At 41.2% G+C, this 22,845-nt stretch overlaps 1 protein-coding gene across 6 annotated transcripts in view; it reads right to left on the bottom strand.

Annotated features, from left to right (window-relative positions):
• Positions 1–22,845, bottom strand: part of LOC122401062 (protein tyrosine phosphatase type IVA 1) — a 51,391-nt gene that overhangs the window by 17,950 nt on the left and 10,596 nt on the right. The window contains exon 2 of one of the 6 annotated variants that reach the window (XM_043402982.1): positions 16,181–16,293. The exons of 1 other annotated variant lie outside the window; for it this stretch is intronic. The gene's annotated coding sequence lies outside the window, so the exon portion shown is untranslated. Of the gene's footprint in view, positions 1–1,938; positions 2,545–3,544; positions 4,061–4,980; positions 5,110–5,337; positions 5,860–16,180; positions 16,294–22,845 lie in introns of those variants that run through there. 4 more of the 6 variants (XM_043402985.1, XM_043402989.1, XM_043402981.1 and 1 more) reach the window with 4 other exon arrangements.

Below are 22,845 nucleotides of genomic sequence, written 5' to 3' on the forward strand. Positions count from 1 at the left end.
TAACATTCGTGATCAACTTCTCCCTGCGAACACGTAGTTGGAAACGATTATACAATTGCGAGTATTTCAATCGAGCATGTAGCACGTTTGTTCCAGTCCTATCCTAAAGAAATTATGTCATCGTACGACAGAAGAAGGGAGTAGAAACTGTCTCGAACCAGTTCGCGGTAGCAATGACGTTGAACCGATTCGAAGAAATGGCGGCGACGAAAGAGTTAACTTTAAAGCGACGTTGCTGCCCCGCGCGCAAGACATTATTTCGATCTTTGTTCGGTGCCAAATTGTAGAAAATACAGTCAAACGAATATCACTTAATTTGCTTTCTAATCTGGTCGCTTTATTGTTTTACGCGAAGCATGAATATTAGAACCATTTTCACATGGAGAACCAGTTCTTGGCTATTTTTCTGGGAAAAATTACAATGGGAGATTCTGGAGGCCAAAATAGAACGTAAATCAAGAATACCAATTTGTTAATGGAGTCTTCGTCAGAAAGTTATTGACGTTTAAAGTTCCGCCCGTACTGAATTTTTTTCTCGTAAACGCGCAGGATTTTAGGGGTGTGTGTATTCATCAAAAATGATTGTAATTGACCCCCGCAACCGAAAATAATTTTTCCAGAACGATTTGAAATTTTTTTTGTCGAAAAATTTCTGCACCTACCCGATTTTTTTTCTCGAAAGTGCCTAGGATTTCGGGAGTATGTATAATGACCAAAAATGATTGCAATTGACCCCCGCAACCGAAAATAATTTTTCCAGAATGATTTGAAATTTTTTAATTTTGTCGAAAAATTTGTCTACCTACTCAAAATTTTTTTTTTGCGTTTTTTTGCGCGAAAGTGCGTAGGATTTCGAGGTTATGTGTATTCAGCAAAAATGATTGTAATCGACCCCTGCAACTAGAAAAATTTTTTTTATAACGATTTGAAAATGTTTAATTTCGCCGAAACATTTCACATCTACCCCAATTTTTTTCTCGAAACTAGGTAAAAATTCGAGGGTATGTGGTACTCACCAAAAATGATTGTAATTTACCCACGCAATTAAAAATAATTTTTTCAGAATGATTTGAAATTTTTTAATTTAATTTTTTAATAACTTTTTAACGAAGCTTCAGTGAAGAAATTGATATTCTTGACTTTCGTCTTATTGTGGCCTCTAGAATCTACCATTAAAATTTTTCCCAGGGGTGGCCGAATACCCTGTGTAGTAGGTTTTGAAGACAACGCAAAGAAAATATTAACGTGTTAGTAGAAAGAAATATTTGGAGTTATTCATAGCTTTTTACGTAAACAAATTTTTCTTTTACGCTCCGAGCATTGGAAAACATTGATCCATATTAATATGCTCGCACGTCTCGTCAACTCGGACAGCTACAACGATCGGGTCGAGTGAAAATATTTTCACGGAGACTTGTGAAGCACCAAAGATCACGCGGCGAGCCACGTGTCATCGCGTGATGATGGAATGACGTATAGCGTGGTAAAAAAAATGATTGAAAATCTCGCGCGTTCCCTCTCTGTGTTTTTCTGCCCATCCGACATCTATTTACGAACGCTTTAGCGTCGAACGACTTCACGATTAGGTCTGGATCAGCGTAAAAATTTTGTTCGCGGTGTACACGAGCCGTTAGCAACGGCGAAACAAACAACGTACTTGTCTTGAAATTAACAAGCACTCGATCCACTGCGCAAAAGAAGACGGAAATTAAACATTGCGTAGGAAACATTTTACACGATTTCTTTCGCGTTCATATTTTCGTAAAAATATCTTATCTTGCTTCATACAATTAAACGCAATAAAAAATCGCTGATAAAGTAAATAACGTCAATAAATTTAATTTGTCTTACTAGGGTTCTTAAATTTTTTAAAGACTTATAATAATCAAAATAAAATTGTTCGTACGTAAGAAAGAAAAATAGAATTTTTTCTCGTACCTTACTGGCGGCTTAAATAGCGATGTTATCGAGCGAAACAATCACCATTACGTCGATTCAGAAGCACAATGTCAACCATGTCAAAAGCTCTTTTGAAATCACTGAATATAACCGTCGGTCCGTCGACTCCCACCGTGACCTACTGACACGTACCAGCCGCGTACCATGACGTTTGGAAACACAATATATAAAAAAAAAAAAACTCATTAGGGATGTCAATTAGAAACGTGTGTCTGGTTCTGCTCTAAAATAACCATCGAGCTGAAATTCAGAAGTTCTGGCGCGCGTCAAGGCCACCCGGTCGGAACTCGATTTCTAAGACGATTATATTTCCACGTAACCTCCGCAGGTGTGCTCGCTGTTGCGTTTCAAGGTAATCAGTTTCCATACAGAGTGTCTCGGTGTACCAAACGCAGCTCTGCGCGAACAGTTCTTAATGTAATTGAATTTTACGTCATCTTCAACGACGCGATCAACATTGGCGAATCTCCACAAGTTACGATTGACTATGATACCTAGCAATCATTTCATTAATATCAAACGGTACTTCCTAAACATCCAAACGCATCGACCCTTAATTATATCACATGATCGAGTTGTAACGCAATCGAGACCGTTGACTCAGCCTGTGAGTCATACAAAATCACATTCGTTCGATGATGCAACATGTGGGTTAGAGCGACTCTGCAAAGATGTGGACGGTCTCTGAGAATAAATTGAGAACCACTGAACACATCGAGTCAATTCGAATTTAATACCTGTCGCTTCATGCTTGAAACTACACGCGTTTTGTTAATCGCCGCGCGATTACTTCAATTTACTCCTATACGAGCTATTTATCGTATGTTCTTTATCATCCATGATCGCTTCGCGTTACTAATTACTTAGGTTAAGGCATAAAAATCATATTCATTTGCACTTGGCGACGCGTAGACTCGATCAGATAATTACGAAGGATACGGTGCGTTCACATTTGCCTAACTGCTGTTTCGTTACGGGTCACGTCTAAGTTCAATGTGTCCGGAGCGAAACGACGATAAAAATAACAAGAACGCGAATGGCCATTAACTCTCTAGCAGAGAGAAGAATCGATGGTTCGATCACGCAACCCTCGAGACGATACGAACGCTTGTAGAACGATGGGATACACGAGAGAATGTCAAGACAGTCGTTGAGAAAGGAACTAGGGACAGGGAAGGGGGCGAGGAATGCGTCCCGTTTCGAACGTTTCGCATTCGCGATGCAATTTCAACTGCTCGTTCGCCGATGTTTCGTATTTTTCGTATCGTAATGCCACTTGCGTACCGACTGAAGTTGCAACAGGCTGACTTAACCTACAAAAGCTCGTTAGCCACGGAACGCCAGAACGAGAAAAAAGTCGTGTGACAAATTGCCACCGTGTCGCAATACGTTTTCATTTACACGAGTTGTTTAAGAATCGTTCCTTGCCAAATGTTCGCGCCAATAAGACCGGCAATGCCAAGGAATACATGCGACCTGTTCGTCCGTGAAGCATGAATGGGCTATCGAGTGTATGATCGGTGAAAATTCGACCACGTGACACATCGACCCGTGGAAAAAAAAGCGTCGTAACCGCAAGACGTACCTTAAGGTCATTTGATGAGAAGCGACCACCAAGACAGCCGCGATAGGGGATATTTCGTGAACAAGCCCTCGATTCCCGGCACGCAGGATGCAAAGGCACGAAAATAATGTGGAACGGTATGGAACTCGCTTCACACGGTCGTGAAGTTCGGCAAACGACGCGAGGAGAACACAACTGCACGCCGGGGAGTCACATCTTACGCGCACTTGTGCACACTCGTGGTTGATCGTACAGGACGAGATTTCACTGGCCCAAGATTCCGTGAGAGGTCATATAAATAGACGGATTACGAGGTAATTGTTTCGAAAACTTCCACCCAAGTTTCAATGGTGGAACAAACACTATTTTGAAGTTACAGATGATCGTAGATGAAGGTGGACGAACCGGGAGGTCCGGCGAACTCGCGGACAACTTGGTTATCACGTTTACGTCGTGACGGTCGCATCGAATCTGGGCCAGCGGTAGCGCGCCGATGGAAATAGCACAGCGCCGAGACACCTTTGTCCTCCTCACGCGGACGAGCCCGCTCCGCGCCACGCCGAACCCCCACCACTTCAACCTGTGTCGCGCGCGCTTCTTCCCCTACCTCGCCGACCGTGACGTTTCTCTTCGCGCCCCATCGACCAATTGTGGTTCGCTATTCGCTTGTGACGTCATTCCAACAAAGTAGTGACGGCTTTGATCGTCATAAAGTGTAAATAGTAAATTAAATGAAACTTTATTGTACACTACTCCAGACTTTGTACAAGTATTGTGTTCCCATACGTGTTATAATTCTTTTAGACTCCAAGGCTTCCTCAGGTAATTTAGTGATGGATGTTATTCTAAGCTCGGAATGATATCGGTTCCAAGGAACGATAATTTATGTAAAGTACCAGATACGTTGTATTATTACGACTGGATGGATATGTTGTTTCCTTTTATTATAAAACAACGCCTAATTTGTATATCGAATCATAATACCGTGCAGTTGTACATTGAAAGTGTAAGTAAAATTATAATTTGTCTAACTGCCGTTTCGTTACGGGTCATGCGTAAGTTCAATGTGTCCGGAGAGAAACGACGATAAAAATAGCAAGGATGCGAATGGCCATTAATTCTCCAGGACTGCACCAATGCGTAACTCAGACCGATAAATAGAGGAGCGGATAATGTTGCGGCCACGCATACTCCCACGTGCTGATTCTACATTTAGCAATAACGCGCGGACCGCTTACGAGAGAGAAGAATCGATGGTTCGATCACGCAAGCATCGCGACGATACAAATGCTTCTAAAACGATGGAATGCACGGGAGAATGTCAAGACAGTCGTTGAGAAAGGAACTGGGGGGGGGGGCAGAGAGGGGGCGAGGAATGCGTGCGTCGTGTGTCTATTTTGTTTTTTTTTTTCAACTTAACCACAACAATGAGAAGAGAAACGACAGACAATACTTACGCCGGCAAACTATCAATTCGTCGATGCTTCGTATTTTTCGATCGTACCGCCGCTTACGTACCGACTGAAGTTGCAACAGACAGACTTAACCTCTGAACGCTCGTTAACCGCGGAACGTCAGAACGGAAAAAAGTCGCGTGACAAATTGCTCTATGTTGAAACATTCATTTACACGAGTTGTTTAACGATCGTTCATTGCCAAATGCTCGTGCCAATAAGACCGGCAATGCCAAGGAATACGTGCGACCTGTTCGCCCGCGAAGCATGAATGAGCCATCGAGTGTATAATCGGGGAAAATTCGGCCACGTGACGCCGACGCGTAGCGAGAAACGAGCGTCGGTAACCGCGAGACGTACCTTAAAATCATTTGATGAGAACCGCCGACCTCCAGGCAGCCGCGATACAGGATTTCGTGCGCGAACAGGATGCAAAAGCACGAAATAATTGAGAGACGTGAACTGGTGGGCTTCACACGTTCGTGATGTTCGGCAAACGACGCGAGGCGAACGCAACTGCACGCCGGGAGTCACATCTTACGCGCACTCGAGCACACTGCTGTCGATCGTACGGTACGAGATTTCACAGCTTCGAGATTCCGTGAGAGATCATATAAATATACACGGACTACGGAGGGAATTGTTTCGTAAACTTCCAGCGATTGTTAGCGGTGCAACACTGCGTCTTGAAATTGTCTACGCTCGTACGATACCGGTGTGGTCAACGAGCGGCTAAGTTATTTTGAAATTACGGATAATCGTAGAGGAAGGTGGACGGAGCCGGGTGGTCCAGCGAACTCGCGGACAACCTGGTTATCACGTTCACGTCGTGACGGTCGCATCGAATCTGGGCCAGAGGTAGCGCGCCGATGAAAATAGCACAGCGCCGAGACAGCTTTGCTCTCCTCACGCAGACGAGCTAGCTCCACGCCGAACCCCCACCACTTCAACCTGTGTCGCGCGCTTCTATCCCCACCCCGACGATCGTGACGTTTCTCCTTGCGCCCGATCGACCAATTGCGGTTTGCTATTCCCCTGTGACGTCATTCCATCAAAGTAGCGATGGCTTCGACCGTTGCACAGCGTGTCGCGTGTATGGGAATTCGGAACAAGGATCGTAAGTTCCAAACCAATTGATTTTTGATATCGGACCCCTGATACATTTTTAAAGAGAATACAAAAATGCATCGATCGATGCACAAAAAAGTATATATTTTTATATTGATTTTTTTTTGACACACTGGTAACGGATTACGCAAATTTCAAGTAAAACACGTCCAGCGACTTGGATGTGAGATTGATTGCTTGTAGTATCCGTCACGAAGACACGGGGAGAACTCGAGAACGAACAAGGACGTACAATAACCTCCAAGATAATACCAGCTTACATTTTTGTTGAAAACGACGTAATTGGTAGTAATAAATTATGGTATTTTTCGTGGTTAATGCGAACGTAGTTAATGTACAATGAAATATAACGGCTAATAGAAAATTCGAAGCAAAATACTGTTCGAAATAGTACAACCCACAACCTCGTATTTTAATCATCCACGACACCTCGACACCGAAATATACGATGTCGTGCGTTCCGTATAGGTTATCAACGATAGTTTCCAATTCATAAATAATGTCATATGCGTCTTTGCTAATTCTGATAGAAACGTTAACGCGTGACAACTGCAGTCTGCGTGCCGTAAATATTTCACATCATGTGACAGAGTAAACGGTGCCATTTTGTTCAGACACCGCACTTAAGACCGACGTAATAAAACAATAATCAATTGCGTAGTGCTAAGGGGAGAGTGGGTGGGTCACTATAAATTTGGAAAAATTTAAAACATTAAAAGATCAACGAACCTGGCGGAAATTAATAAAATTCAGTTACTTTTTATTTCCTTAAAGTGCTCTAGTGAAGAGTACGTTACAGGAAATAACGAGAGGAAAAACGGTGCATTATTCATTAAGGCGACACGGAGAGATTACTGTGTAATAACGGGGACATTGTGTATTCAGGGAAGTCTTTCTGCGAGATCTAAAAATAATTTGCAAACGAAAAACTGTCGTTACTTATTATTGTCTGTCGCCAGTTTAACGACGTAACGTCTCGGGGAATTTCATAATTTCTACGTAACCTACGTGGGTGAAGTTGAAGTCTAGCGTCATCAACTTTGGGAAGAGAAATGAACGACAAAATTGATGTCAGCTTTCTCTAAAACTACCAAAGCGTAGGTTTGACGGAACGTTTTAATTTTCAAGCGTTTCTAAAGAAAATTTTAATTTGAGCCAAATCAAAATTATGACGTAATATGAGGTAATACTGCTCGACACTATAAACGCACAAAGGCTGCCACCGTTTGCGTAATAAATAAACATTTAATCATCTTATCTAAAAGTGTTACTTCGTCGTTTGTAAATAAAAAGTGAACGTTTTGACGAAGCGTTCTTTGCCTTATTTTTAGACACAAAGCTTGCATGCAAATCTACCAAACCCGCCGTATGTTTGTGATTTATGCATACAATTTATCATCACACTGCGTACTTGATGTTATTAACAATGTACAACGTATATTTGTTATATAGTAATTTCTCGTTTCTCTTTCCTCGTCATTTCCTCGTTACAATGACGCAAAGAGATTAATACTTTCGTTTCTAGAAAGATTACGTATCAGCACGTTTACGAAATACCTCGATTAGCTACAAGAGTATTTCATTATTACAAACGGGGAATGATTAAATATCAAAAATTGTTTCACGAGACGAGATAACGTAAATGTATTCCGACAATGAAGTAATCGTGGAACAGGATAACCTTTTGCACGTAATAGTATTTCAAATGACCTTATTTCAAACATGACCGTGTTCATCCCCCACGCACGATATAGAATACGATGTAAAATATTTTTCTGCATTGACATTTTGAAGGTAGAAAAGAGTCATTCAAATTATTTTTAAATTCTATCGAAAATATTACGTTAAAAAAAACAAACAAAAACCAACGGCTGTATTTCACGGTTGATAAAAATATTTCGAGTTAGATACGCGTTAAAATGCGCCCCCTACGTTTTTCCGTCTATTACGCGTTCCTACGTAAACACGAGCCGTCGTATGTGGAACGCGAAGGAATGCAACAACGAAGCGTTATAAAAGCGTAGAAGCCGTACGCGCGATCGCGTTTTCCAGGTGTCGACTTCTCGATCAACGGGCACATAATCGACTGACTCCGATAATTCCCTGGCCCCTTATCGTTTGGGAGCCGTTTATGCCAGATTTTCCAACCCCGTGCACCGTAATTCGATTCTGGATGGATTTCAACCTTTTCACAATGTCAGATTTTATTCCAGTATTGCGCGTGATACACGCGCCGTGAGTTTTAGATCGATATCGCTCGAGGATCATGTTACCTTTTTTCGAGTAATTGGTAATTTAATCTGGCTGGCGCGCGAACGCATATTTAAACGTTTCGACCCGGGAGCGTCTCCTAGGTTTAATTTTTAAACGTGCTTAACCCTAATCCCACCGGGAGACACGACTTCGGGACACGTATCAAAATTTAAGTAACAATCGGAGAGACTTTAATCGAATAACGGATGACCATCGAAACTAATCGATCGACCAGTCATCATTCTGTATTTTATTTCTTGTCAAACCAAATCAAACCTAACCTCTCTGCGCGCCCAGTTATCTTCCACCAGACTATAAGTATTACAGTCTTGCCTTGTCGCGATAAAAAAAGATAAAAAATAACAGTATCCAAACGACCGTGGATATTGTTTCTTTATTTTCTTCTGTTTTTAATGTTGTGGTAACGTTCGACGCAAAATGACCTGCGATTTAAGCAACTGCAATGCGACCGTGCACAAAATTATACAAAATTGTAGCGATCGTGCCGTGACTCGACGAAATCAAACGCGACGGCGTTCTTAACGTAAAAACCGTCCGACCTTCCTTGCATAATTACGTACAACAAAACGGATGTTACGATAAAATAATCGATCGCTATCACTGAACGATCACCGCTATCTCGCCACTTATGGTCTCTCGCACAATTATCGTTCCTTACGGTGACGAGATAATCCGAAATACCGATAAACAAATCGCTCGTACTTCGATTAAGCGACAATCGATAACGATGTAGCGATAATATCGCGACACTTCGTCGATCGTGTAAGGCCAATCGTTACCAAATCCTTTGGGAAATGTTGATTGCTTGTTGAAAATTATACAGGGGCTCGGCCAACCTTGGGAAAAATTTTAATGGGGGATTCCAGAGGCCAAAATAAGACGAAAATCAAGAATACCAATTTCTTGATGGAGGCTTTGTTAAAAAGTTATTAAGGTTTAAAGTTCCGCACGTACTGAATTTTTTTCTCGAAAATGCGCAAGATTTCGGGGGTATGTCTATTCACCAAAAATGATTCTAATTAGCTCCCGCAAACAAAAATAATTTTTTTAGCACGATTTGAAATTTTTCAAGTTTGTCGAAAAATTTGTCCACCTACTCGAATTTTTTTCTCGAAATTGCGTAGGATTCCGGGGGTATGTATATTGACCAAAAATGATTGTAGTTGACCCCCACAGGTAAAAATAATTTTTTTAATACAATTTGAAATTTTTTAATTTTGCCATAAAATTTGTCCACCTTCCTGAATTTTTTTTTCGAAAGTGGGTAGAATTTCGGGAATATGTGTAATGACCAAAAATGATTGTAATTGACCCCCGAAACCAAAAATAATTTTTTTAGAACGATTTGAAAAATTTTTTTTTGTCGAAAAATTTAGCCATCTACCTGAATTTTTTTCTCGAAAGTGGGTAGGATTTCGGAGGTATGTGTATTCACCAAAAATGATTGTAATTGACCCCCGCAACCGAAAATAATTTTTCCAGAACGATTTGAAATTTTTGAATTTAATTGTTAATAACTTTTTAACGAAGCCTCCATCAACAAATTGGTATTCTTGATTTTTGTCTTATTTTGGCCTCCAGAATCTCCCATTAAAATTTTTCCCACGGATGGCCGAATACACTGTATAATCTCGATAGTTTTTCAGACCCTTTTATATTTAAAATTCTCAACAGTATTCCGGACTATGGTTGCACGATATTCAGCGTGTAGTTTCCATAAAACGTTCGAGATGATATTCGACCGGCTCGATTGAAATGCACATGCGAAGAATTCCCGAATATCCACCGGAGACTTTCACCTTCGACAACTTCTCAACATCTTGGCTCCGCCACCTCCCGGGGCAGATCGATTGAACTACTTTCATCGTTCGCGCGAGGCTCGATAAAGTTCAGACCTCAAAACTCGAAGAAAAGTGATTTCCTTTCGCGAACGAACTGCGATAAAATTCTAACCGGGTCGGTGGGATTTACGGAAAAATTTCTACGTCTCGAGCGTGTCGTCCTAACCTGCAAATTTTTCCCCCGGGAAATTTGAACGCTCCCGACTAAAATTCGAAAATTATTTACCTGACTCGTGCAAAGACACGCTCTCTTTTATAGAAACAATGTTGTACTAAACGATTCAATTCCATCTTGTACTAGTTTTTCCTATTGTCAGCTATAAGAGAGACGTAATTCGACCGAACTGCACAACTCACTTCGTACAGTAACATTCATCACACGTTGATGCGACGGATAACTATAGATGGCAGAATGGGAGCATAAAAGTTCCGATGCTATAAGAGGACTGTAGGATAATAGAGAAATCGTAATTGAAAGAGAATGGAAACTTTACGGTGGATGTTACTGTTTTGTAGAAGTAAAAGAGTAAAATTAGGATTTAAACAAATAATTTTGAAATAATGAAATACTCTTTCAAATATGTTGGATTTTAAAATCCATATGCATGTCTAAAACTTAGTTGCTCGTTTTACCAGCTAATCACCCGTTTCTCTAATTACACTCTTAAATGATAAACTAGTATCCGATACTAGTCTCCATACACAATGGATAATAACGAATAATACTTCCTCATTAACAATAATTATGATAAATACCTGCGACGAGACATTTCTTTGGCAATTAGTTGTGGATTCGACTATGTTAAATTTTGGTGACATACCTGAAACAAAAAGAAAAACTCCAGTTAGCGACAAAGAACAATTCCGACTTTGGTCAAAGGTGGAGCTTGGTGTTGGGAAATTATTTTTGTGAAAGATAAATGTAAATAAATGTCTCGGGAAATATATATTTGCCAAGGTATTTCTAAAGGTTACATAGAAGAATTGCAAGGTGCTAAAAGGGTTAAGAACACGAAGCAAAGTTTAAATTTTATTTCGTGTCGTACAGATCCAAGGAGAACGGGAGGATTGGGCGTAAATGCAGGTATTAAATACAGGTTCGTGAAAGCCGAGAAAACGTGAAGCCTCGTAACAGCTGACACAGGAGCGTGAGACGAATGACGAAGAAAATATTAATTACACGAACTGGCGCGGCCACTTGGCTGGAACGATGAATCAATGCCACGGGAGCACGGAGTTTCTGGTATGCACTTGAAACGTTCTTGCGCGTTACGATCAGCTGGCGTTTCGTAATAGTGACCAATATATCGGCCAAGGTAGTCATTCTCAGAGAATGTTGATTTAGAGATCGATTACTTTACGCTATCGAGCAACATTGCATTACCATAAATTGAGAAAAACACGCGAAACAACGTACTTCCGTTCGCGGTACTGTTTCCACACGGAACAACAAAGAACGTCGAGAGTCTCGACTCGACAGCCCTAATCTACAATAGACAACTCTATTTTCTTAGTCGCGTTTCAACGTTTCAAAATATACAAACGAAGGATAAAAATTAATTATAAATAAAATAAATGCAGCCGTAAAAATATCCCATGATTATTAATTACACACCTGCCCAATCACTGGAGATGGGCATATTAAAATAAAATTGGAAGAAAATTAGCATATTCGTGAAAGTAATATTTATAGAATTATTATTTTTGATTAAAATCAGTCGATATTTTATTTCCACGAAGCGAGAAGCAAAGGAATATAAACGAAGACCAATTTCGAGAAATTGTACGAGAACGAAAGCCATCTATTGGACGAGCTACGATCTCACGACACTCTTCTCAACCGACCGGGCGTTACGTCCTTGAAATTTCAAGTGCACCGCAGCAGGATGGCACTGGTTCAAGGGTATAATGGTTTCTTAGAATAACGTTTCTTCTACTCATTAATCGATACGCGAATGCGGCGACGATTTTTTCCCCGACTTCGCGAAGGCACCTTGAACTCTTTGGAAGATTCAAAGCAATTACGCTGTCCAACATGAGGACAAAACTAGGATAATATTCGTGCTACGATAAACTGTGATAATTCGAACGAAATGGTACTACGGTATTTTCAAGAACGGTTTTCAAACCACAATTATATTAAAATCTTCAAATTAGAACGTACCTTTCGAAATTTTGAAAATTTTGAATATAATTTATGAACTATGTAAATTTTTGAACAGCAACGTAGATGGCCTGAAATACTTGCAAATACTTATCGCCTGGTAAATTTGTATGCAAAAAAAAAGCTCTCGACCTCCTCCATTTTTCGCGGCTGTTTTCACGCATCGGCTGGCTCCTCTAATCCTTTCCAAAGCACTATTTATAAATCTCCGATACACGGTAACCCGTCACAACCCAACGATTCGGTTTGGTCCGGCTAAGGTCCCGTTTACACGGGGCTAAATTCGTTATTTCGGTAAAAACGCGGCGCAGAAAGGTCGCTTTTGAATAGAATTTTCTCAAGGACGTCGTTTATCTCAGCTCGACCAGACACGTATCCAAGGTGAACCGCCTAATTTTAGCAATAACTGCTTCACTTTTTCCGACCGACGTTTTCGAAAGAATTCTCGAAACTCGCTTTCGATCGCTGCCTTGACTCGGCGTTCCCTAAAGTGGGGGTACGGGACCCCTAAACAAAAAAACAAAGGTGGGGGATACAATTTCGAACGTAGAAAAATCCAACAAATATCGTAGCATACATTTCAAAATTCTTCTCACACTTTTATTTGAGCATGTCTTTCAAACAGCTTGGAAAAACAGATATCATTTGTGTGGGTATAAAACTGAAAAATCATCGCTGACGCAAGTACGTGACGTTGATCTCTCACGAGAAACGGCGAGTCATACGTACAAGCGACGCGTGGTGACGAACGTGTCAAGTGGGCGATAACCGCAAGACGTCAGTCGTAGCGTCGAATTTAAGTCGAGCAAATTTTTTTACGCTTTTCTAAACTTCCAAATACGATAGAACCTCGATTACTGTGCGAGGTCCTCGTTCGTTGCGCGGGTGTCGACGAGTGGAGGGGATTGGTCGCTAAGCAACAAGTAGAAACGGGCGTGAGAGTGGGGATAGATGCTGGTTGGGTCGGTTGACTCGATTATCAAGCCCGAATTCTACCCAGATTTCCTGCAGTAATCGAGGTTCTGAATTTTTGAAAAGAAAAAATAAAATTCGATATTTTTATCGACGAGCAATTAATTCGACAAGAACTAGTAATAACTGCAAACGAGCGATCCTCTAAGGATTGCACACTATTGCATAGTATTGCATAAGATTGCATGGTTTCGCGAGATCGATGTATGTGTCGCGCAAGTCTAATGAATTCCTGCTACTCGTTATGTGCGCGAGTCGCGTTTGAATCCGTCGCGAACGTGATTTTTACGGCCCGCTTGCTGTGACTTACAAGGCGATTTACTTAACCCTCGTTACCAGTCCCTCGCCACTTTCAACTTTGATCGCCAAAGGGCGAACAAAAGAACAGTAAAATGAAATTAGAATCTACCCGCGTAAATCTTTTCGTTGGTAGTTACAGTATGAAAGCCTTTTATTACCGAGAATTAACAATTCCAAGTGTATCCCTTGAATTAATATGCGTTATCAGACTCGGTGATTTGAATCGTAGACGTTGAAACATAACGTGACGGTTCGTAGCAATTAGGCACGCATGAGTCAATCACCGGAAACAGCTCGCTGATATGTTAATTACAGTACGCTCAGGATAAAAATTACTTTAGAGAGACTCATGTAATTCACGTTTGAGAAATTTTTGCTTCGAAACAACCGGATAGAAAAAGTTTCAAAAAATACCAAAAACGAGACTAATCGTTTCGATAGTTGGTAATTGATGAACCGTAACAACGTTGAAATCCTAGCGATCGATCGCAGCGAAAGCTCGTATGACGTCACCTCGTAAAGCGACTCTATCGCGACTGTGAGTGGGCGTGGATCGGAGACGTCGAAACGATGACGTCGACGAGGCTCGAGACGTCATCGAGTGGCGGTGGGCGGCCAGAGTGGGGGTGGAACGGCGCGTACAGCGAGCAGAGGAACGCCTAGGTGGTGGGGACGTGCATTGAACGGACGAAGGGGAACCAAGTTTGGCCACCAACCCCATTTTTTCACCCTCTGTTCCTCACCCACCGCGACCAGAATGCTCTCACGCCCCTAGCGTTTCCAGACGACAAACGGTCGGGCGATTGAACGAGGCACAGGCCGACGAACCGCGGCCATTAGGCCGTGTCCACAACGACGCGAAACCCTCGGAATAATTTCGTTGCTCGAGCGAAACTTCCAAGGCTACTTCCAACCGTGTCGTTCGAAACTCTTTGTCCGGCCCTTGATCTCCGAAGTTTCATAATTTTTAAAACATTCTTTCAGTTAAAAAAAGCTAATGAAAATTACTGAGCTTGTAAATTAACGACGTTAACGACCGAAGAATTTTTTAAAAATTTCGATCGGGAAAAGTGTATGAAATAAATAGACAGGGAAAAGTATTTAAGTTTCTAGACAACAAAAATTAATAAAGAGCCGAAGGGGGGAGCTGTAAACTTTAATGGCGGACGCTTTACGTTTCGCGTGTTCGGGCCAAACGAATCGAACGATTTTGTTCGTGTACGGTTCCCGTCCGTTCGAGAGCCATTAGAACGAAAGAAGTCACGGCACAGCGGGTGCTCAGGTGCTCGTAAAATCGATATCCCAAGTAGGACAGTGGGTTATTCGGCGAACGACGATAAGAGGTAACCTCGAACGAGGGATCGCAGCCGATAACGGGCAAGAACCGTCGTCGAAGAGGAGAAACAACTCCCCGGGGTGACGCGTCCAGGAATAAACGGTCGCGGGACACGGGAATTCGCGGTAACGCGGCACAGACAAAGGGAGATAAATTACACGGAAATTAAAACTTTCACGAGCGCGACGCGATCCCCGAGACCCTTTCCGAGAACTGCAAGAATCAAAGCGTTCGTGCACGCGAAACACCGAAAGCGCCAGCTGACTGCTGCGAGCGACACTTACAAAGAACTGAACGGACCGTCTGAAGTCCCCTTGATAAGAAAAGTGGGGAATACCAGGATTGGTAGATATTTTTAAAAATTAAAGCGTCACGTTGGAAGTAACGAGGAAGAAATAGTCGCTTGAGCACCTCAAAGGGACGCGCCGCCAAGTACGAAGCATCATCCAATTATAAAAATTAAAATTTTTCACTGTATCACTATGATTATAGCATCGATGGATCTGTGGAGTTCTCGCGATGAAAATGAGCCCAAACACGACATGAATCGATCGAGTTTCACTAGCAATGATTTTGATTGGACTCATTTTAATTTTCCTAATTATTCGTAAATAAATAAATATTAATAGACTCTTATATCAACAATTATCTTTCATCTGCTATGGAAAATGGCTGTAGAATGATGTCTCCCTAGATTGCATCACTCATCGATGGGGCCCTAATCTCTGAAATAGCGAAAAAGCCACGCCCACTGCTATCGTTGAGTGAATCTAACGGTACTAAATAGGCCCTTAACATTGATATTACTGGCAGGATATATCAGTTACGAATGAAATACGTTTTCAAGCTTCAGGGTACATACTTGTTTCACTATCCATTATACTCTGAAACGGAATTAACCCTCCCCAAATTCGGCTGCTAACAGCATTACGTTCTCCCCTCGAGAATCGAACTTGACGGGAGTCCCGCAGACATCGACGATCGTTAAGCAAGGTCAGTGACATCGGTCGTCCACCCGTCTGGCGTCGAATATCTTTTTCATCGAACCAGGGGCGAACAATTCTCGTGACTTTCGTGCAAAACCGATTCCCCGATACGATCAACGACGGCTCGATTTCAACAGAACAAAAATAAAGGAACAAACATTTGACAGTCACCAATCCTCTTTACAAATAAATTTCTGTTTACCTGGCGTGCCACACAGTTTTGCGTGTCCTGGACCTTAAGAACCGCGAGACACGGGTTTTTACATGTCTGGCTGGAAACGTGTTAAACATCCGTAACTTCAAGCAGTCGCTTACCTGGAATCAGAGAATTAATTCTTTATGTACGCGCAACTAAAACGTGATTCAATTTTCGAAATACAAAAATCGGCCACCGTTACCGCCATTTTTATTCGCGAACGCATGTTTATCGTACGATCACGCAAAACTGTCAACACCGACGTAAACAGAGTACGCGTTAAAATGTCGGGTCCGTAAACGATCTTTCGTTGCTACGATACGAGTCTTCTAAAAGGGTTGACACCTTTAAGACGATCGATGCTAACAGCCTCCGACGTGCCACAGTCGATACAGAAATTAATTTAAACTTCGATAATTTTTCAAACGATCTACGATGCACACTCTTTCCAACAAAATAAAAATCTCTGTAAATAAATTCTCCAAGGAGTCCCCTTAATTTTCTGTGCCCGACAAACTAAATAAATGTCGATGACATTGTCGGGAACAAGGCAGATGGTACTCGTGTGTTGGTGCTCGATTCGTTTCCAAGGAACGATTATCTTGTAATATGATCTTTCGTATCATTTTACACGAGACGAGCGAGCAAAAAGTCGTCGGGAGTCGCATGGACCCTGGCGGCTTTCGAAGAAACTAAAAGAGCTCGGCACGCGATAGGTTAACAACGTTTCTCGATTTACGAACTCTACGGCGGTCGGGACTTCAGAAAATCAGGGCGGAGAGGAGAAGGAACGATGTACATACTCGTCTCTCCGTATGTTATTAAACGAGGCGAGCGAAGCCAGTTAAAAATAAGAAACCCGTTCAACAGGTTTCGAAATCATCGCGCGAATTTCACGGGAAATACGCGAGGCGATCTCGGGCCGCGACGAGAACGCTGCTGGCGCCCGTTCATAAGTCCCAGACATTATCGATTCTCTCTGAGAGAAACAGGGTAGGACAGCCCGTTAATTAATCGATCGCTAAGCAGTGGGTTGCTTCTTCGTACTCTTTGCATCTCGCCCGATAATACGGCTCTTCGGCTCTTTTCTCTGCAGCCGTACGAGCAACGTAACGTCTACACGTGTATCGATCAAGTTAATTATAAACGACGGCCTTCTGGATACGTTATTTCCGTGTAATCGCGACGCGACACTGTCTATCTTGTCGTGCGTGGCCGTGATTACTGTCTAAATTTAATTCGCGTACAAGATATTCGTGGATCGGGCTCGCGGGCAGCCTCTTCGAACGCAAGTACACGATGCAAGAAGAAATTAGCGGGAAAGCGTGACAAGATCGGGCCAGTGTTGGCCGTTACTCGATTAAAAGTATAGTAGAACCTTCGTTGCGCGAACTATTTGCAAGACAAAAGCGTTCTCGTACGAGAATTTTCACATAGTGGAACAGCAAGTGATTAACACTTTATATACAATACTTAATACGTTGCCAGCCGACAGATCTTTGCGTCACACTGCATAATTCGCTTGCAAATACACACAATACGCTTATTTATACTAACCGTATGGAAGCTCTAATCAAAGATAACACAACGGGTGCTAAATAAGAGTTAATTTTCGAAGGATATACGTATTTAAGACCGTTTATGTTGATAGTCTTATGTGGACTATTGTAGTGTAAAGTATTTAATTAGAAAAAAAATAGTTTTTAATAACGTTACATAGAAATTAAAACCAGCAAAATTTGCTCGGTAAATATACAACTCGTCTTAGTACAAACTCTGCTTTACGAACCACGAAAAATCTTTCGTTACACTCGGATATAAATTCAAGAATTTATGTAGCACGTGACGAGGAAGAAGGAAAGGCACGCGTGTATTTGCTATTCAGATTCAACCTGTTGAGCTTAACATTCGATGCGTCACCAATGAAGGTATACTCGACGATTGGTAAATTTTTATTTAGACATGGTATTTGCAGTCGCTTTGCATTTTGCCTATGCAACGGACACGGTCGACGTATGGACAAATATTTGAGATAATCTTTAAGCTTCGTAATAGGGCTTTGTGGTGTTGCAAAGTTTATGCGGAAACCTATTCGACTCCTTGGTGTGCTTGTAGAAATAGAATAACCTTTATGAGGGAATGTTACAAAGTAGGTGCGCGCGGGAGCGCGTATGCTGTGTGTGTGCGTGAGGACAGTGGACGATCGTCCTGTTCGTCTGCGACGAGTCAGTCGCTAAGGTGGAGTCAAAGAAAAAGCACGTGTAAAGTCCATCAGATTACCTATTTTATTCTCATTAAATATTGTTCCTCATTTAAGTGGTTAGATTACCGTCTTTTCGTCACCCCTCTCTACCACATCCTACAAATGGGGGCTCGTCCGCCGAGAGGATAGTCGAGAAAACGGGTTAAAAGTGGAAAAGTTCGAGCGGTCGTACTACGAAGTAACCACAAAGGCATAAAGTGATAAAGTGATAAAGTAAGCTTAGTGGCGAATCAGTGGTGTGAGCGAATCGAAAAAAAACAGAAAGTAAAAGTGACTTGTGAGTGAAAAAATAGAAGGAAATGGATAAAACGGACGACGGAAATAACGGCAGCGAAGAAACCGTAATGGCCAGCGAGATTGCGACGCAGAAAGAAGAGAAATCAAAAGGCAAAGAAATCGACAAAATGAAAATCAGTGAGCTACGCAAAAGGTTGAGCGAACTGAGACTGGAAGCGACAGGTAAAAAAGCAGATTTAAGAGAAAGATTAAAGAACTACATGAAAGGCAAGGATGACATAGAAGAAGAAACTGAAGAATCTGAGGAAGACTCAGAAAGTGAAGATGAAGAATTTGATAAGACCGGAAGTAAGCAATATAAGGGCAGATCGATGGGAAAAGCGTGCAGCGGACAATCCAGTATTTTTACAATTAAAGATGTTGAGGAGTCCATACCGTATTTTGCAGGCGACGATAAGTTACCTATCAAAAAATGGATCCAAGATTTCGAAGACATGGGTACGTTATTGCAATGGAACGATCTGCAGATGCTGATTTAAGCAGAACGCATTGCGATTGGAAAAAGAATTTAAAACGGAGACAAACAGTGCTGTGGTACATTCAGAACTGTATCAACGGAAAAGATTGCCTCAAGAAACTGGACGACAATATATATATTCGATGCGCGAAATAGCCAGCGAAGGTAACGTCGAAGAAGGTGCCCTTATCGAGTACATAATTAATGGAATTCAGGACAGAGAATATAACAAGGCTATTCTGTATCAGTCACGTACGATAAAAGAATTGAAAGCTAATCTAGAAATATACGATAAAATGAAAGAAAAGGCTGGAAGGAAGTTGAACTATGGTAAGAAAGAAGAAGTAAAAGAAAAGGAAGAGGCATCCGCTAAAACAAAGAAGCCTCGTTGCAACACGTGTGGATTGCCAGAACACGACGCTAAGAACTGTCCAAATAAAGGTAAGGGGCCAAAATGTTTTAAATGTAACAATTTTGGGCATATAGCGAACAAATGCACGGTAAAAGAAGGAAACAATACCGAACCTGCAAACGTAAATTGCATTGCGAATCCTAAATCGACATACCCAATAAAAATAAACGAGAAAAAATGCCAAGCGTTAATTGACTCTGGGAGCGATATCTCATTGGTACGAGAGGCGAAGCACAGGGATATCGGCAGACCGGCATTAAAAACCACGGCGATGAATATAACCGGCGCAGGCAACGCAACGACGAAGGTCATCGGCGCCTTTGATTCGGACATACTGGTAGATGGAGAGACACATAGTCTCAAATTCTTTGTTATTCCAACATACTCAATTCCGCACGATGTTATTTTGGGGCAGGATTTTCTGAAGAACGTAAATATTCAAATACACAAAGGTGAAATAATCAAGATCCAGAAGATAATAACGACGGCAAAGGATGTACCGGCGAGCAGTGAAAGTCCGGAAAACGAAGAAACGACCATCAACGTAGAAGAGGAGGCGGCCACGGGTAGTGTTGACAAAGCATTTGCAGAATTGCGAGAAATCATGTATATCGAAAAAGGTGAAGTGAATGTGAGGGACGCATACAAGGACAAAATACTCAAGCTAATTAGCGAATATCAGCCAGCGAAAACGGCAAATACGAAGGTAACGACAAAAATTGTATTAAAAGATGATAAGCCTCTTAACTGCAGACCGCGACGGTTAGCGCCAAAGGAAAAAGCGATATTAGATAAACAGGTAAATGAATGGTTAAAAGAGGGAATTATTCGACCGAGTAAGAGCGAATTTGCAAGTCCGGTAGTCATAGTTCCGAAAAAGAATAATTTTTATAGAGTTTGCATCGATTATAGAGAATTGAATAAGAAAATCGAGCGTGATCATTTCCCGATGCCGCTCATCGAGGATAGAATAGACGAGTTAAGAAAGGCGCGCGTATTTTCTACAATTGATTTAAAGAATGGATTTTTGCACGTACCGGTAGCGGAAGAAAGTATAAGGTATACTGCGTTCGTAACACATAGCGGACAATTTGAATTTCTAAGGACGCCGTTTGGGTTGTCTATTAGCACAACTGTGTTTTTAAGATATATAGATGAGATATTTCAGGATTTAATTCGACGTAAAATAATGTTAACTTATGTAGGCGATGTAATAATACCGGGAGAAAATGATGAAGATGCGTTTCGGAAGTTGGGTGAGGTTTTAAAAGTAGCAGCCAGAAATGGGCTAACGATTAACTGGGATAAATGTCAATTTTTGCAGTTAAGGATAGAATATTTAGGACACGAAGTCGAAAGCGGAAACGTATATCCAAGTAGCAATAAAATTCGGGCAGTCGAAAAATTTCCAAAACCAAAGAATAAAAAACATATGCAAAGCTTCTTAGGGTTAACGGGATATTTTCGCAAATTCGTTAGAAATTATGCCAAAATCGCAAAGCCACTATCCGATTTAATTAAACAAGATGTGCAATTTATATGGAGGAAAGGACAAGAGCAAGCATTTTTAGCGTTAAAATCTATATTAGCTACAAAGCCAGTGCTACGAATTTATGATCAAAACGCAGAAACAGAGGTCCATACTGACGCCAGCCAGGAAGGGTTCGGCGCAGTTTTGCTACAGAAAATAACAAACGAAAACGCATTTCATCCTGTGTATTATTACAGCAAGAAAACTTCCGAAACAGAACGAAAATGTCATTCTTATGAATTAGAGGTGTTAGCGGCGATAAATGCAGTACGGAAATTTCGCGTGTATCTCTTGGGCGTGCCGTTTAAATTAGTTACTGATTGCGAAGCATTTAAGAAAACACTGTCAAAAAGAGATTTGTCACCTAAAATTGCGCGTTGGGCATTGACCCTTGAAGAATTTGAGTATAGAATAGAACATCGAAAAGGAACGCGACTTAAGCACGTAGATGCGCTCAGTAGATTTCCGGTCTTAGTGATAGAAAATAAATTGCTCACGATGATAAAAAAGAAGCAAACCGAAGAAGAAAGACTACAGATAATTAGACGTATTTTAGAAAGCGAAACGTACGAAGATTATTTAATAGAAAACGATATTTTGATGAGGCGAAGGAACGGTAAAAATGTAATTGTGGTACCTTCTTGTTTACAAACAGAAATAATAAGAAAAACGCACGAAAATGGCCACTTTGGCGTAAGAAAAATGAAAGAGGCGGTTGAGTCAGAATATTATATCCCTACATTAGAAGAAAAATTGAAAAAATTTGTTAGTTGTTGCATTCCGTGTATATTATCCGAGAAAAAATTAGGAAAAAAGGAAGGTAAGTTAACTCCGATACCAGAAGGGGATAGGCCTTTAAGTACGTATCATATAGATCATGTAGGCCCTATGGCGGCGACAAGTAAATCATATAGATACATTTTGGTAGTAATAGATGGTTTTTCCAAATTTGCATGGTTATATCCTACGAAAACAGGTAGCAGCAAGGAAACAATTGGTAAGTTAGATAGTCAGCAAAGAATTTTTTCGGCAATCCAGATCGCATCATATCAGACAAGGGAACTGCATTCACGTCTCTAGAATTTCAGAAATATTGCGAAGAAGAAGATATAGAAAAAATAGAAATTACGACAGGAGTTCCTCGCGGGAACGGACAGGCAGAGCGCACTATACGCACAATAATACCTGTATTAGCAAAATTGTCATTAAATAATCCGGACCAATGGTATAAATATGTAGGTAGAGTTCAAAAATGTATAAATAGCACATACCAGCGAACAATAGGCATGACACCGTTTGAAGTCCTTTTTGGAAGAAAAATAAAAACCATTGAAGATCACGAAATTATCACTGTTATCGAACAGGAAGCGATACAAATGTACAATGAAAACCGCGATGATTTAAGAGTTTTGGCGAAAGAAAATTTGTTAAAGGTACAGGAGGAAAATAGGCGACAATATGATAAAAACTGTAAACCGGCGAAACAGTACAAAGAAGGCGATTTAGTATTTATTAAAAGAACGCAATTCGGACCTAAGCTTAAGATTAAACAGAAATATTTAGGACCATACAAAGTAACGAAAGTTAAGCGAAATGATCGATATGAGGTAGCGCGAACGAATGATGGTGAAGGACCTATGATGACTAGTACCGCCGTAGATTACATGAAACCGTTTGATTGTAATAGAGAAATTGACGGCGTGCCTTCGGA

Source organism: Colletes gigas, unplaced genomic scaffold (assembly GCF_013123115.1).
Source record: "Colletes gigas isolate AHSC1104 unplaced genomic scaffold, ASM1312311v1 Colletes_gigas_Sc00021, whole genome shotgun sequence".
Lineage (NCBI taxonomy): Eukaryota > Metazoa > Arthropoda > Insecta > Hymenoptera > Colletidae > Colletes > Colletes gigas.